The 17,842-nt window shown below is 40.9% G+C and overlaps 1 protein-coding gene across 3 annotated transcripts in view; it reads left to right on the forward strand.

The window, feature by feature from the left end:
• Positions 1 to 17,842, forward strand: part of zfpm2a (zinc finger protein, FOG family member 2a) — a 937,618-nt gene that overhangs the window by 264,638 nt on the left and 655,138 nt on the right. The window lies entirely within an intron of this gene.

Raw genomic sequence — 17,842 nt, forward strand, 5'->3', positions numbered from 1 at the left:
CTATTTTTCTTGTATTCTGCCCAAACATTATTTATAGCCAAATGCAAGTCTGCTTTTATCTCATTTAGATTTACTTGTGAAAACTAGTCACTCTCACAAGTTACTGGAAACAGTTGGCAGTGTAACCAAATCAGAGCATGAATCAGCACCTTGAGTGGGAAACTAGCATTTTAAGCCCATTTCTGTATCTCAAAATGTATCAAAAATGAATACTTTAATGCAGCCATCTCCATCCTGCCACCATTACTTTTATCATATTTTAATTTTTCTTCAATATAAATGTAAAAAAAAAATGTTTACAAGTGGATGTATCTGTTCAATATATTATTATAGAATAGAGATTAAAATAGAATTACAGAAAATCTCCAGTCCAGTAACAGACCATTCATGTCTATGAACCTATGTTCCTAACCATTGTCTGTGAAAGAATCTTGAATTTTCTATGGCTAATCCACCCAGCCTGCACATCCCTGTACACTATGGGAAATTTAACATAGCTAATGCACCTAACCTGCACATCTTTGGACTGTGGGAGGGAGCCGGAGCATCTGGAGGAAACCCACACAGAGACAGGGAGAACATACAAACTCCACACAGACAGTTGCCTCAGGGTGAAATGGAACCTGGGTATCTTACACTGTCAGGCAGCAGTGGCTGTCTTACCTGAAATCTGAGAGACAAATTTTCATTTTGATTTATTTTGAAAATATAAAGTAGTAATACAAACAGGAAAGTCCTTACTATCACATTGTGCACAACAAATATATGATCATAAAACAATTTTCAGGTACCAACAAATGTTTACAGTGTTTGGAAATATTTTCACAATGACTGACAATGCCACATAATTCCTTTTCTGCTTGACCAGGATGTGTCAATCATGGGGGTTTTGGTGTTTGCTTTCATTGCTATTAGTTTATGCAGGGCTTCCATCTCGTCTATATCAACTCACCTTATTTAACTTTCTAATTTAAAATGAAGGTTAGAGCATGTTACTTGTCCTCCCTGGTGAATTGTTGCAAAACCAGTATCATTCAATGTTTTCATCATGTTGTTTTTCTGTTCCAGCCCTATTTACAACTTTTGTTGTTGACACGTGACAAAAAATTGGCATGTCTATTTATGTTTGAGCATCTTCTGAATTCTGTCATGTTGCATGAGGAAGGCATTGATTCAGGTCGAAAAATGCATACACAAAGCTCTCACTGGAGTTTCCTCCACAGGGAACCTGTATTTCACATGAGGATATGATTGCCGACAGTTGAAAAATTCTCCTCCATCTCCTGTGCCCTCTTGTTAGTCAAAATTCTGTCGACTAATTTCTTAATAATATTCACAGGCTAGGTTTTCACTGTCTTTTGAAGAAGAGACTTCCAAAGATATATGACCAGCCGTGAGAAAACATTTCTCCTTATCTCAATATTTGAATGAGTAACTCTGCAGAGCTACCATGCAGCTGTTGAAGGAAATCTATAATTATTATGGTGCATCTTATCATGATGCAGTGTTTGAAATATGTTTATTTCACACATTATTTGAAGATTGCAGTGGTGGCAGACTTGATTAAACAGTACTACTTGGGAATCTGGTCACTCTTGCCAGGACAGACCAATTGAAGCAATCTTTACATCTGTTCCTTTAATCTGAGCAACATAAATATAGAAAACCAAAGTCTTCTGTTGGAATTGGAAACTTGGAGATGCCCACAATGCCTCAAAAGTGCACAAGGCCACAGTATTGCATTTCATTGAAGTGACATCCTTTCCATTCTGTTTTATCTCTGCATAACATAAATTAGCTAAATGGTAGATTGAGCTTTTGCATCCATTTTTAGATGAGTTTTTTACAGACATTATGAAGAATTCCTTTACTTTTGTGGAGAGCAAAGACATACAGACTGAAAATGGTACTGCCTTCATGTGTTCTTTCCACACCCAATATACCACTCAAGGAGGCCATTAACAATTACACTAGAGAGCTACATTATGATAATCTAGATGCCCCTTTGGTCTCTGAATCTGATTTCATGGAACTCATGAATTTAGCAACTTGCAGAGTTGAGATTAGTTTCAATGACACCATGTATGCCCAAATTGAGGATGTTGCCATAGAATCCTCTGGAGACACAATTCGTCAAATCCCTTGGGAAATACATCTTCGATAGGATGATCATTAACCACTGAATATTTCTGGTGGATAAATGACAAGTGTTTGCTGTTTGAAGCAGAGGATTCTTGGGTGAATTACTTACACAACTTATAAACTCCATCCTACACTAATATTTACCACCGAAATGGAGCAATCAACTGAACCCCCTTTCTCAATCTAATAGTTAAGAAATCTCCCAATGCATCCTCCATTACGAGCTTCTGCAAGCCTGCATTCACTGTTCAATACACATGTTGGATTTCGAACAATTCCACACACTAGAAATCAATCTTACTGGCAATAGGGTCACAGTCATATTGTCAATAGAGTCCTACCCTTTACCATGTAAGCTTGATGCTAAGATAGGACATATCAAAAGTATCTTCATTACCCTGATTGAATCATCACATGCTGCATATTGAGCAAACTCTCCAAAGGCTCTATGACAGCCACATTTGGCCCTGCATGGTACCCGATTGACTTTAGATTATTGTGGAAGAGAAAGTGTGTCCATTGCAACATGGATGAGGGAGGAGAATACTCTCTACAAACAGGAAGTTGCCATCTTGCCAAAAAGGTGTTTTAGTCTGCTACACAAATGTGAAATGTGATATTTAAATTTCAGCACAATAATATTTCTGCTTTTCTAGGCTATATGCCCTAATCTCTGGGCAGACCATATCATACACTGTAGACAGTATAACAGACCTATTGTATCACCGTCAAACCAGCCTGTGATTGCAAATATCAGAATGCTGTATCTAATATTAGGTGTGATTCTCTAATTCAATGGATAACATTCACTAAATTGTCCTGGTTGTGTTAAGAAGTATACCAGAAACCAGTTTTATCATTTGGTCCCACATTGTGATTCGTGAGCACATGCCAGAAGCTACAAAATATTAACATACATATTCTTTGTAGGCAAAAGAAATTTGTACACAGCAAGCACCGTTGTTATTGAGGAAAGTGCTATGGACAGTGTCAGTCCCTGCTGTATTCCACATTTAAACAGCATAGATAAACAGAGATTATCTGTCAGGTGTAAGTTTAATGGTTAACAATGATTGACAAATAATATAAATCAAAGCAAAGTACAGAAGATGCTGGAAATCTGAAACAAACACCGAGAATGTTGAAGAATCTCAGTGGTCTTGGCAATATGTGTGGGGAGAGAAACAGACTTAAGAAGAAACTTTTCATCTTGGTGGAAAGGGACATAGATTTAAGAAAGGGGCAGGAGGTTAAGGAGGGGGGGATGACTCTTTTTTTCACCGAGAGATGATGGAAATCTGGAATTAACCGTCTGTAAGAGTGGTAGAGGCAGAAGCTCTCATAGCATCACAAATCATTTAGATGTGCATTTGCAGTGTCAAGGCATGCTAGCCTATGGATGAAGAGCTGAGAAATGGGATTAGAATAGTTCAGTGTTTATTGATGAGAGACATGGATTTAATGGACTTAATAGCTTTTTTTTGTGTTTTAGACCTCTATGATTCTATGAATCTGAGGTAGAGAGGGATCAGAGAGTTTATAGAGGTGAGTATGTTTTTGACTCAACATGGAAGGAGCCATTCCTGAATCTGATTCTGGGAAATGAGATGTGTCAAGTGGATCAAGTGTCAGTAGGATAACATTTACGAAACAGAAATTGTAGCAAACTCAGTTTTAGATTAGCTGTGGAAAAAAGAAAAGGATCAAACTAGTATAATGAATTGGAAGAGTGTGATTTTCCATGAATGCAGAATGTACCTACCCCATGTAGGTTGGAACAGAACATTGGCAGGCAGAACTGTAATGGATCAATTTCATAATGCCTATGAAGAAGAGACAATTTGATTACAGTCATGGAATATTCCGTCTCAGAGGAAAAGCAAGGCAAACAAATCCAGAGCTCCTTGGATAACAAAACATAAAGGGGTCCTCTACAGGCATATAAATATTGTACATGCGCTAAGAAGAAGGATTGGTCTGATTGAGGATCAAAAAAGAAATCCATACATGGAGGCAGAAGACATGACTGAGTTACTAAATCAGTAGTTTGCATCTGCCAATACCAAATAAGAAGATGCTACCTCAGATATGGGAATGGTGCCAAAAAACTGGTGAATTATAAATGGTACACAGGTGTTCATAAAAAAGCTTCATAAAATACAGCAACTACAGATGATGGGAAAGTTTTGGGGAATAATAATTGACAACAAAAGTAAGAATCACATAGACCAAGGCGTACTAATCATGGAATGCCAACACTGATTTGTTCAAGGCAAATCATATTTAATTGCGTTGCTTGAGTTATTTGATGAGATAACAGAAAATTGTATAAGGTAATGCAGCTCACATCCCTGTGCTCTTTCAACATTGCTAGCTTATTACCATCATACCATTCAAAAAAAGTCATTAGCATCTATATTATGTCACTATGTCATGAAAATATCAATCTTATAACTGTCGTTGCTTATGAGCTCAGCAACCCTTGGAGTTAAGTTTAATTTCAATGACACCAGGTATGCCGAAATAGATGGTGCTGTTATGGGATCCCCTATAGGCCCAACTCATGTTCACATCTTTATGGGTTACTATGGGAAAGGCACAATGGATGGAAAGACAACTAACCTCCTACCTTATGTGCACTTTCAATATGTAGGTATCACATTTTGAATTTTTCAATCCACAACCACATCAAAATATTCATTACACAGCTTAGAAACTCTGCACTACGCTCAAGTTTCCAATTGAAATGGCACAACAAATGAGCTCCTTTTTCTTGATATACTTCTGGGAGATGGGTTCCCAACTACTACATAACTAAAGCCTATGTTCTGTGGTCAGTATACTCATTGGGAGTCCTAGAGCTGAAGCACTACAAGATTGATTTTATTGGCAACCTCATGAATAGAGTACTAATTTTCTGCTCACTGTATAAGCTTGACATTATCAAAACTATCCTGTGTGATAATGGAAACCTTGACTGAATCATCACTCATTGCATATTGCAAAAAAACTTAGAAAATGGCCTTTGTCCAGCACTTTGGCCCTGGATGATGTTATGTCTCCCTTAGTTTACTCTGGACGGGAAAGGTGGCTCAAATATCTGACAAGGAGGTTAAGCCAAACATCTCATGCTGCTGCTATGCGGTAAATCCATGAGTGGTTTTCTCCACTAACAGGATGCTACTGTCAAGCCAAACAAATGTTTTGCCTACAATACAAATGAGTGATACATTCTCTGAGTTCCAGTGCCGGTGTGATGTCAGCTATAAAGGCCATCTGTACCAACTCTCAGACCATACGAAACAACACACACTGTTGACCATTCACAGCTAGCAACAGACCACTCATGCTCGACTAGCCTCATAAAGCTAAATCCACCATTAGATGAGATTCTGCTTTTGGATATTATTTGTTAAATGATCCAGACAGATCTGAAAGCTACGAGAAAGTGAGGACTGCAGATGCTGGAGCTGAGAGTCTCAAAGAGTGGTGCTAGAAGAGCACAGGAGAAAGTGAGGACTGCAGATGCTGGAGATCAGAGCTGAAAATGTGTTGCTGGAAAAGCGCAGCAGGTCAGGCAGCATCCAAGGAGTAGGAGAATCAACGTTTCGGACATGAGCCCTTCTTAAGACCATAAGACCATAAGACATAGGAGTGGAAGTAAGGCCATTCGGCCCATCGAGTCCACTCCGCCATTCAATCATGGCTGATGCGCATTTCAGCTCCACTTGCCAGCGTTCTCCCCGTAGCCCTTAATTCCTCTAGACAACAAGAACCTATCAATCTCGGCCTTGAAGACATTTAGCGTCCCGGCTTCCACTGCACTCCGTGGCAATGAATTCCACAGGCCCACCACTCTCTGGCTGAAGAAATGTCTCCGCATTTCCGTTCTGAAATGACCCCCTCTAATTCTAAGGCTGTGTCCACGGGTCCTAGTCTCCTCGCCTAACAGAAACAATTTTCTAGCATCCACCTTTTCAAAGCCATGTATTATTTTGTACGTCTCTATTAGATCTCCCCTTAATCTTCTAAACTCCAATGAATACAACCCCAGTATCCTCAGCCGTTCCTCATATGCTAGACCTGTCATTCCAGGGATCATCCGTGTGAATCTCCGCTGGACACGTTCCAGTGCCAGTATGTCCTTCCTGAGGTGTGGGGACCAAAACTGGACACAGTACTCCAAATGGGGCCTAACCAGAGCTTTATAAAGTCTTAGTAGTACATCTCTGCTTTTATATTCCAACCCTCTTGAGATAAGAGACAACATTGCATTCGCTTTCTTAATCACAGACTCAACCTGCATGTTTACCTTTAGAGAATCCTCGACTAGCACTCCCAGATCCCTTTGTGCTTTGGCTTTATTAAGTTTCTCACCATTTAGAAAGTAGTCCATTCCTATATTCTTTTTGCCAAAGTGCAAGACCTCGCACTTGCTCACGTTAAATTCCAGGAATCAGAAGGGCTCATGCCCGAAATGTCGATTCTTCTGCTCCTTGGATGCAGCTGACCTGCTGCACTTTTCCAGCAGCACATTTTCAGCTAGAAGAGCACAGCCAATCAAGAAACAACCGAGAAGTAGGAGAGTTGACATTTTGAGCATAAGCTCTCCATCAGGAATTTGAACTTTCTCAGGAAGACCTTATGTTTGAAACATCGACCCTCCTGCTCCTCGGATGCTGCCTGACAGGCTGTGCTTTTCCAGGTCAAAAAGCTACACCAATTTAAGATAATAAGATGAGCCCACAGTGCTATATGCAGGTGCTCAAAGCTAAATGCATAAATACACAGGCACATGCTTTAGGTAGGGAAAACAAATTTATACATATATTATACCTTTTTCAAAGAAAAGTGTCATGTATTCAATCTCCATGGCAATGCCCTGTCCAATCAGAATCCACCTGCCTGGTCTGAGAATTAAGATTGACAGTTAACTGTTTTTGTTGGATCTCTGTGACAATAATAGTCCAGCAATCAGCACCTTCTTCTCATTCTGTATAAAATGGTGTTTTTTTAAACAATCTGTTTCTTGTGTCCTACATCTGAGAAGTGCAGGATGAAAAGCTTCAACTTCTAGTCTCCTTTTAGCAAATGTTTCAACTCTGAACCACTCAAATCAATATTAGGACCATTGTTTTCCTTTATGTTTTATTTGTGACTTAGAAGTGTAATAGCTTCAAAATTTGCAAATAAACAGAGCTTGGAAGTATTTTGAACTGTGAAGAGTAATAGACTTCATGATCATAAATTAACTGCTGGAGTGGGTAAGATGTGGCAGAATATGAATTTAATGCAGAGAAGTATGAGATAATACATTTTGAAGGGAAGAATATGATGAAGTATAAGTTAAATAACAGAATCTTAACTGACACAATCTGGGTGCACGAGCTGAGAGAGCTGGGTATATGTGAAAAAATTAATATCTGTAGCTAAACCTGCTCTTAGAACTGCATCTACCATCAGATCCTAGCTGATCAGGAGTGCCTGCATTCCATGTATTTGGAATGTTCGCAGATTGATGATCAATATGCTTTGCAGCCTTTTCTTGGACCTTCCATAGCCACCAAATCCTGAGACATTTTTTGAATCTAAAACTTCTGTGCAAAAGTTGGGACTCTCCCCACTGCACTACAAGACCTTCTATTGAAAGTGATGAAGCACGTTTAAAAATTAAGGCATGCAGAGTCCTGGATTTTATAAACTGGGCCCTAGAGGACAAATACAAGTAACTTATGATGATTCTTTAGAAAACTTGACTTCAACTTGGATATTTTGCCCTGTTTATACTTTATAAAGAAAAGATTTATGAAAATGATTTATGGTTGAGAGAGTTCAGTTATGAGTACAGAGTAGAGAACATGTGGTTCCCTCCTTCAAGAATAGGAATGTTGAGAGGAAATTTGACAGAGGTGTTAGTTTGTTCTCTTGTGGGACATGGTCATCACTGATTGACCAAGCATTCGTTGCCCAAACTTAATTGCCCTTGAAATGTTGGCAGTGAGCTGCCTTCTTGAACCACTGCAGACCTTGTGTTGTAAGGAGGGGATTCCAAAGTTTTTGACCCATCAGCAGTGAGGAAATGACAACACATTTCCAAGTCAGGATGATAATGTCTTTGAGCGGAAAGTGCAGGTACTGCTGTTCTCATGTATCTGTTGTCCTCGTCTTTCTAGATGGATGTGGTCTTGGATTTAGAAACTCCTGTCTGTGATGACTCCAGGTGCATTTATGGTCAATGATAAATCACAGAATGTTGATAGTGGGGAATTCAGTGTTGATAACACTATTGAATATCAAGGACAATGATTAGATTATCTCTTAGTGGAGATGGTCATTGACTGGCGTTTGACTGGCATGTATATTACTTGTCATTTGTCAGCTAAAACTTGAAAATTGTTCATGCCTTGATACATTTAGACATGGACTGCTTCAATATCTGAGGAGTTATGATTGGTGCAGAAAATTGTGTAGTCATTGACAAAAATTCCCACTGCTGACCTTCTGGATGGAAGAAAGACTATTGATGAAACAGCTGAAAATGGTTGGAACTACCCTGAGGAACTCCTGCAGAGATGTCTTGGAGCAGCAATGACAGACCCTTAACAACCACAACTGTCTTCTTTACATGTGAGCTATGACTTGAACCAGCAAAGAGTTTTTCCTTGGTTCCCATTGATTCCAGTTAAAATTCTTGACAAATGCAGCCTTTGATGTCAAGGGCAGTCATTCTCTCCTCATCTCTGCAATTCAGGTCTTTTATCTGTGTTTGAACCAAGGCTGCATTGATGCCAGGAGCTAAGTGACCTGGGCGGAACCCAAACTGGGCATAGGTAGCAAGCTGTTGCTGAGCATGTGCTGTTTGATTGCAGTGTTGCTGACACCATCCATCACTTTCCTCATGATTGACCATAGACTGATTGGCTAATAATTGCCTTGGGTTGGATTTGTCTTGCTTTTTGTGTACAAGACATATCTGGCAATTTTCCACATTGTCAGGTAGATGCCAGTGTTCTAACTGTACTGGAAATCTTGGCTAGAGGAACAGCAAGTTCAGGAGAACAAGTGTTCAGGTGTATTGCTGCAATATCATCAGGGCTTATCACATTTGCTGATGTCAGTGCCTCTAACCATTTCTTGATATCATGTGGAGAGAACTAAATTGGCTGAAGACTGGCATCTGTGATGCTGGGGACTGTTGGAGTAGGCTAAGATGGATCATCCATTCGGAACTTTTGGCTGAAGATTGCTGCAGATGCTTCATCCTTGTCTTTAACATTGAAGTGCTGGGCTGTTCCATCATTGAGGATAGATATTCATGAGCTGCCTCCTCCAATGATAAATTTAATGATCCACACCATTTTTGACTGGATGGTGCAGGACTGTAGAGATTAGATTTGGTCTTTTGATTGTGGAATTGCTTAGCTCTATCACTTGCTGCTTAGCTATTTGTCATACAGGTTGTCCTATTTGGTAGCTTCACCAGCCTGGTGCTGCCCTTGACATGCCCTCCTTGATTTGCTGGCTGTTTGATAATAGTTGAGTGGCAGATATTCCAGACCATGAAGTGGTAGATTGTGCTTGAGTTAATACCTAGTCTAAGAGTTGCTAGATCTGTTTTAAGTCTGTCCAATTTAAGTCTGATAGCATCACACAACAAGATTGGAATTATTCTCAATGTGAAGGTGGGACTTTTCTTCATGAGGACTGTGCAGTAGTCATGCTGACCAAAAGAGTCATGGACAGATGTACCTGCAGCAGCTAAATTGGTGAAGATGAGTTCAAATATGTTTTTCCCTCTTATTGGTTCCTTCACCACCTGCTGCTGACCTGACCTTTAGGACCTGACCAGATTAGTGAGTAGTTCTGCTTTTGAACCATTCTTGGTTGTTGCCATTGAAATCTCCCATATAAAGTACATTTTGGTCCCTTGCCAATATCAGCACTTCCTCCAAGTAATGTTCAACATGAAGTACTGATTCATTAGAAAGAGTATGATAGGTTGTAACCAGCAGAATTCTTCTTTGCCTATGTTTAACCTTATGCCAAGAGACCTCATGTATCTGGAGTCAATGTTTAACACTCCCAGGGCAGCTCTCTCATGACTGTGAAGCTTTCTCTGATGGATCTGTCCTGTGGTGGGACAATTCATAGCGAGAGATGATGAGGTGTGTGTGGCATGATTCCATGATGGCAACTATGACATATTGCTACTTGACCAGCCTGTGAGACAGCTCTCCCACTTGGAGCACTAGCTCTTAACTGTTAGTAAAGAGGACATTTCAGGCTCAACAGGACTGTTTTTGCTGTTGTTGCTTCCAGTGTCTAGGTTGATACAAGGTGTCCTATAGGGTTTCATTTCTTTGTTGAGACATTGTTGCAATTGATACAACTAAGTCTCTTGGTCATCCATTTCAGAGGGCAATTGAGAGTTAACCACATTGATGTGGCTCTAGAGTCACAGGATAGCCAGTTCCTATCCTGAAGGGCATTAGTGATCCAGATGGTCTTTTCTTGATGATGGTTTACATTTCCTGATTTTTAAAAATGGATTCCATCAACTGCCATGATGGGATTCAAATCTGGGTCCTGAGAACTTTAGCTGAGTTTCTGTATTGATAGACTAGTGATGATATCAATAGGCCATCACCTTCCCTCATTAGGGACCTAGGTAGAATATATGAGGAGAAATCATTCCCTTTTGTGGAAGGGAAGTATTCATCACACTCTTGACTTGTGTTTTGTAGATTGTGGATAGACTTTGGTGTGTCAGGAGGTGAGTTACTCATCGCAGTATCCCTAGTCTCTGATCTGCTCTTGTAACCATTGTGTTTATGTGGTGAGTCCAATGAAATTCTGGTCAATGGTAACCCCCATTGAATGTCAAGAGGCAGTGGTTCTAGTGTCTCTTATTGGCAATCATTGTCTGGCAGCCATTCAATGAATCTACAATGCAAACAGGTGCATAATGAAGAGGTTTGGGAGTCTTAACTATAATTCTAATGTCATGATGAATTTATATAATGCTCTGATCAGTTATGGAAATAACAGCAACGAAAGCCTCTGTTTATATACTCCCTGATTCCACTAAAACATCACAAGGTATTTCATGGGTGTGATATGTTTAGAGGTATGACCAAAAATCTGATCACGGATGCTTTTCAGTATCATCTTAAAGGAGAGGTTTCTCTTGGGAAGTCTGAGGATTACCTAACAAAAGGCTTAAAATGATAAGTTTGAGGAAGCAGAAACATAGAGGATATTTGCTCTTGTGGGGAAGATCCACAATATAAAATAGTCACCAACATAACTAATAGGATTTCAGAATGAGCTTCTTTAGATAAAGAGTGAGAATGTGAAAGTAGTCATTGAAACAATGCATTTCACTGGAATCTAGACAAGCACTTGTGGGAGAAGGGGAATATTTGATTACAATGGCAATGTTAGATGAGAACAATGGGAGAAGTCTGGAGTGGAGCAAAAATACCAGTTTGGACGGATTGGGCTGTTGCCTTGTCATTAATTCTGTTTAGAGAGCGAAAGTCCAGAGCTAATGGAATAGTATTGATGCCAGTTGTGGAGCAATGAAAACTGGAAGTGCAGGGCCATGGAGAACTAACGCAATGAAGGATTTTAAAAACAATGATGGATTTTTAAAATCAAACTGTTGTTAGACAATGCACAGTGGCACAGTGTGATTGATAAACAGACTTGTTTGGACTGTAGGCATCAGATATTTGAATAAGCTTAAGTTTATGGAGGATGCTAGATGGTCAGGAGGTTACCTACAGCAGGGCGAACGCAGAGATGAGTTTTAGCACAGATAAATTGAGGAAAGTGTGGAGATAGACCATGTTTCAAAGCTAGAATTAGGTGGTCTTGGTATCACAGTGAGTATCTGGTCAGAAGCTTTCTCCCAGTCAAATAAGAGGATGACTAAGTCATGAGTAAACCTGTTCACAGAAAGGCCAGATAGATGGGGTCAGTGACTAATGAATAGGAATCGAGAAATGTGATGCTTGAAAGAGTTTGGGGCACATATCAACGATGATGTCAAAAAGAATACTGAAAGCGTGGTTAGTAAACTTGGGAATGACATCAAAATTGGTGGCATAGTTGACAGTGAAGAATGTTTTCTGAGATTACAAAGGGATTTTGATCAAATGGGTCAATGGGCTGAAAAATTGAAAATGGAGTTCGATCTGGATAAACGCAAAGTGTTACATTTTAGTACAACAAACAGGGATAGGACTTATACGATTAATGGTAGGGGTTTGGGTAGTGTTATACAGCAGAGGAGTCCAGAGTTTCAGGTACATAATTTTTTGAAACTTGAATCACATATAACCAGGGGGGTTTAAAAAGACATTTAGCACACTTGCCTTTATTTCTCAGTCCTTTGAGCAGAGGAGTTGGGAAGTGATAATGAGGACATGGTATTAGTGAGGCATCTTCTTGAATACAGTGTCCAATTTCGGTCGCACAAATATAGGAAGGATATCATAAAGCTGGAAAGTGCTCAGACGAGATTAACAAGATGTTGCCTGGTATGGAAGGTTTGAGTTATAAAGAAAGGCTGCAAAGGCTGGAATGTTTTTCACTGGATCGTAGGAGGTTGAGAGGTGACCCTAGAGAGGTTTATGAAATCATGAGGGCCATATATAGAGTTATTAGTGGGTGTCTTTTCCCAAGGATGAAGGATTTCAAAACTAGGGAGCACATTTTTAAGGTGAGAGGGGAGAAATTTGAAAAAGATGAGAGGCAATTGTTTTACACAGCGGCTGGTTCATGTGTGGAGTGAACTTCCCGAGGAAGTGTTGGATGTGGGCACAATTACATTTAAAAGATATTTGGATAAGTACATGCATAGAAAAGATTTGAAGGGAAATGGGCCAGGCGCAGGCAGGTGGGACTAGGTTAACGTTGGTTTATGTTCAACATAGATTGGTTGGACTGAAGGGTCTGTTTCTGTGCTGCATGATTATACAACTCTATGATGATCAAAATGAATTTGGTCTTCCCAGTAACGTGTTGGAAGAAGGTACTGTCGTGTAATACTAGATATCAAAAAATCAGCATGGCAATTCAAAGGCAGAGAAGGGATTAAAGGAGTGATGATGAGGTAAAACTGGGTGTAATCGACAGGTTATATGGAGGTGAGGTGTTTTCAGATGATATTACAGCATAGATATAATAACTAGGAGAGGGTAATAATAACATCTAAAGGAGAATGAATTGGTCCTGGATGTGAGGGTGACTGTTTACAACAATAGCTGATTTGCAGAAAAGGAATAGAATCAGAAAAGGGCCTTTGGTCCATTAAATCCACACCAACAAAATCTACTATCAATCTACGCTCGTTCCACTTTCCAGTATTTGGCTTCAAGTACTTATCCACACACTTTTTAAAGGTTATGACGTTTCTTGCCTTTGCTACCCACTGCAACACTGCACTCCAATTCCCATCATTTAGCCAGGTGAAAAAAAACTTGTTATGGCCTCTTCAACTATATTATATCCACTGTGTCTGTGCCTGTCATAATTTTATACCCCTCAATTTGGTCCTCCTCTCAGCTTTTTCTGCTCCAAAGAAAACAATCTGAGTTTATGTATCCTCTCCTCATAGCTAAAATGCTCCCTTTGAGGCAACATCCCCATGAATCTTTCCTGAACCCACTTCAGTGCAAACACATCCTTCTTATAGTCCAGCGACCAGAGCTGCACAGTACTCTGGCTGCACAGCTCCAGCATAACCTCCCTGCTCTTATAAACTATGCCATGACTGATAAAAGAAGTGTCACATATGCGAGGTCACACAAGTTCACAACTTGAATTGAATTTATTGTCTAGTGTACCAAGGCACAGTGAAGAGCACAGTGAGGCACAGTGGGTGGCACGGTGGCACGGTGGTTAGCACTGCTGCCTCACAGCGCCAGAGACCTGGGTTCAATTCTCGCCTCAGGCGACTGACTGTGTGGCGTTTGCACATTCTCCCCGTGTCTGCGTGGGTTTCCTCCAGGTGCTCCGGTTTTCTCCCACAGTCCAAAAATGTGCGGGTTAGGTGAATTGGCCATGCTAAATTGCCCGTAGTGTTAGGTGAAGGGGTAAATGTAGGGGAATGGGTCTGAGTGGGTTGTGCTTTGGCAGGTCGGTGTGGACTTGTTGGGCCGAAGGGCCTGTTTCCACACTATAAGTAACTTATAAAAGCTTTGTCTTGCAAGCAATACAGGTAGATCACATGGTTAAGTACCATAGATAGTAAATAATAGGTTAACAGCGGCAAAAACAAAAACACACATACAGGCGAATGTTAAGAGTTTGTGAGTCCGTTCAGTATTCTAACAACAGTAGGGTAGAAACTGTTGCGAAACCGGTGCGTGCATGTGTTCAGGCTACTGTACCTTCTCCCCAGTGGTAGAGGTTGTAGAAAAACGTTGCCAAAGTGGGATGGATATTTAAGAATGCTGGCAGCTTTTCCTTGACAACGGGCCTGGTAGATGGATTCTATAGATGGGAGATTGGCCTTTGTGATTGTCTGGGCCGAGTTCACCACTCTCTGTAACCGTCTCTGATCTTGAATGTTACAGTTGCCATACCAGGTAGTGATACATCCAGACAGAATGCTCTCGATGATGCACCTATAAGAGTTGGCAAGGGTATTCGCCATCATGCCACATTTCTTCAGCTGCCTGAGGAAGAAGAGACGTTGTTGGGCCTTTGTAACCAGTGCATTTACATGAGGAGTCCAAGAAAGCTTGTTGTGGATGACCACTCCCAGGAGCTTGACACCCTCCACTCATTTCACCTCTGTGCTGTTGATGTGTAGGGGGGCATGAGTAACATCCCGCCGAAAGCCAACAATGATTTCCTTGGTTTTGCCAGCATTGAGAGCTAGATTGTTCTCAGTGCACCATTTTTCAAGATCTTCCACCTTCTGTCTGTAGTCTGTTTTGTCGCCATCTGAGATTCGACTGACTATGGTGGTGTCATCAGCGAACTTGTAAACGGCATCACTCTGGTAGCTGGTGATGCAGTCATGGGTATACAGTAAGTACAGTAGGGACTGAGTACGGACCCCTGAGGGGCTCCAGTGTTGACTGTTAGTGAGGATGAAATATTGTTCCCAGTCTTCAGTGATTGTAGCCTGTGGGTTAGAAAACTGAGTGGGGCTTAGTGTGAGATCACTAAGTTTAGTAATCAGTCTTGTGGGGATAATAGTGTTGAAGGTTGATCTGTAGTCAATGTGTAGGATTCTTGCATAGTTAAAAATCACACACCAGGTTATAGTCTTACGTAGCTGTTCTTGGTGTCAAGATGGTCCAGAGAGGAGTATAGGGCAAGTGATATGGCATCTGATGTGGATCTGTTGGTCTGATAGGCAAATTGGAGTGGATCAAGAGTAGTGGGGAGGCTGGAGTTTAATGCAATGACCAACCTTTCATAGCACTTCATGGCCACTGAAGTTAGGGTCACTGGGTGGTAGTCATTGAGACATGCTGCATAAGCCTTCTTAGGCCAGGGATGATGTTGGTCCTCTTGAAACAGGCAGGGACAGTGGTCTGCTGCAGGGAGAGGTTGAAGATGTCCGAGAAGACCTCTGCCAGTACATGGCCTGGTACTCCGTTTGGTGCCATTGCTTTCCTTGGATTCACACGAGGGAAAACTGATGCAGTGACTGTTGGGATAGATTCATCAGGACTTGTTGGAATAGGTGGTAAAGCTCCACCGAAGTTCTGCTCAAAGCGAGCATAGAAGGTGTTGAGACGATCTGGGAGGGACATGTCATTGTCTGCTATCTTGCATTGTCTCTTTTTAGAACCTGTGGTGTCATTCAGTCCTTGCTGGGTGTCTGTCTGGATCGGTATTGGTCCTTGGCTGTCTTAATGGCTCTGTGCAGGTTCATTTCCTGAAGTTGGGTGATCAGTTTGATGGGCACTTGGTTGAGTTACTTTGTTTTTAATGAACTGTGTATAAAAGATAGGATAAAATATTTTGCCGGGGTAGGTTGGTGAGAACCTTTTAGGAGGTGTACTTTGCAGGGCTGAGAGAAGAAAAATATTTCGCTAAGTCAGCTGTCCAGATTATATCAATCTTACTGTCAAAAAGCCCAGGACCTTTTCACTTTTAGACGTTCATATGGAGTGTGAATATCGATTAAGAAGGATTTAGTGTCGAAAAGAAGCTGGGGTTTATCTCTGCATTTCAGAATGGTTCTGGAATAGTAGGCAATTTTAACAAAAGACAGCAAGCAAGGTTCAATGAAACTGTTTGTACTTTAGCCAGATCTGTTGATGAATCACTAATCCAGTTATTCTCAATCAATTTTCAAATCAATGTTCCTTGAATTTATAGAAGTTATAGGGTCTATACCGAGGAAAGTTTGAAGAATTTCTTTCACCTAAAGTGTGGTGGGAACCTTGAATGCACTGCCTCAGAATAGTAGAGCCATGAAATCTCACAACCTTTAAAAGTATTTGGATGAGCACTTGAAATGCCATACATTCAAGGCTCTAGGCTAAAATGCTGGAAAGTGAGATTAGTATGGATAGAGTCATAGAGGTATACAGCATGGAAACAAACCCTTTGATTCAACTTTTCCATGCCAAGCAGATATTGTAAATTAATCTAGTCCCAGTTGCCAGCACTTGACCCATATCCCTTCCTATTCATATACCCATCCTGATGCCTTTTAAATGTTGTAATTACACCAGCCTCCACCATTTCCTTAGGCAGCTCATTCATGCACGAGCTTTTATGTAGAAAATTTGCCCCTTAGGTCCCTTCTAAATCTTCCCCCCTCACCGTAAACCTATGCTGTCTAATTTTGGATTCCCCCACCCAGTGGAAAAGACTTTGTCTAGTCACCCTCTCCATACCCCTTTATAATTTTATAAACTTCTATAAGGTCATCTCTCAGCCACCGACACTCCAGGGAAATCAGCCCCAGCCTGTTCAGCTTCTCCCTATAGCTCAAACTCTCCAACCCTGGCAACATCCTTGTAAATCTTTTCTGAACCCTTTCAAGTTTCATAACATCCTTCCAATAGGAGTGAGAACAGAATTGCATGCAATATTCCAAAAGTGGCCTAACCAATGTCCTATATAGCCACAACATGACCTCCCAACTCCTATACTCAGTGCTCTGACCAATATAGCAAAGCATACCAAACACCTTTCTCATTATCCTCTCTACCAGTGAATTCACTTTCAAGAAACTATGAGCCTGCACTCCAAGGTCTCTTGGTTCAGAAACACTCCCCAGGACCTTGGTAAGAAGTCCAGCCCTGATTTGCTTTTCCAAAATGCAGCACTGCACATTTATCTAAATTAAACTCCCATCTTCCACTCCTCAACCCATTGGCCCACTTGATCAAGATCCTGTTGGACTCAGAGGTAACCTTCTTTGCTGTCCACTACACCACCAATTTTGGTGTTACCTGCAAACTTACTAACTATACGACCTCTGTTCACATCCAATTCATTTATATAAATGTCAAAAAGCAGTGGACCCAACAACAATCCTTGTGGCACACCACTGGTCACAGGCCTCCAGTCTGAAAAGCAACCCTCCACCACCGCCCTCTGTTGCTACCTTCAAACTGTATTAGCCAATCTCCAGTCTTTCGGCACCCTCACCTGTGACTATCGATAATCCAAATATCTCAAGTTCTTTGTTGTGCAGATTCGATTAGCCAAATCTCTA

Source organism: Chiloscyllium punctatum, chromosome 5 (assembly GCF_047496795.1).
Source record: "Chiloscyllium punctatum isolate Juve2018m chromosome 5, sChiPun1.3, whole genome shotgun sequence".
In the NCBI taxonomy this organism is placed as follows: Eukaryota; Metazoa; Chordata; class Chondrichthyes; order Orectolobiformes; family Hemiscylliidae; genus Chiloscyllium; species Chiloscyllium punctatum.